Source organism: Buceros rhinoceros, unplaced genomic scaffold (assembly GCF_000710305.1).
Source record: "Buceros rhinoceros silvestris isolate BGI_N320 unplaced genomic scaffold, ASM71030v1 scaffold16927, whole genome shotgun sequence".
Taxonomy (NCBI): domain Eukaryota; kingdom Metazoa; phylum Chordata; class Aves; order Bucerotiformes; family Bucerotidae; genus Buceros; species Buceros rhinoceros.
The window spans coordinates 7,500-7,708 of NW_010421741.1; the positions used below are offsets into that span (position 1 = coordinate 7,500).

Here is a 209-nt window from a genome sequence, read left to right on the forward strand (position 1 = left end):
CCCCAGAGATGACATGATGCCTCCAAACAACCTTTCCCTGCAGAATCAGTACAAACTTTTCTAGCCAAAAGTCATCAGTAACTCTCCCTGTGCTGTGGGAGGTCCCTGAAACAAACCTTTTTTACGCTGAGGGTGGTGAGCCCCTGGCCCAGGCTGCCCCAAGAGGTGGGAGCAGCCCCATCGCTGGCCCCATGGCAGGGCAGGGTGGG

At 56.9% G+C, this 209-nt stretch overlaps 1 protein-coding gene across 1 annotated transcript in view; it reads right to left on the bottom strand.

Moving 5' to 3' along the window:
- DYM (dymeclin) overlaps positions 1-209 on the bottom strand; it is a gene marked incomplete at its 3' end in the record, with an annotated part of 13,800 nt that overhangs the window by 7,008 nt on the left and 6,583 nt on the right. The gene's annotated exons all lie outside the window — the stretch shown is intronic.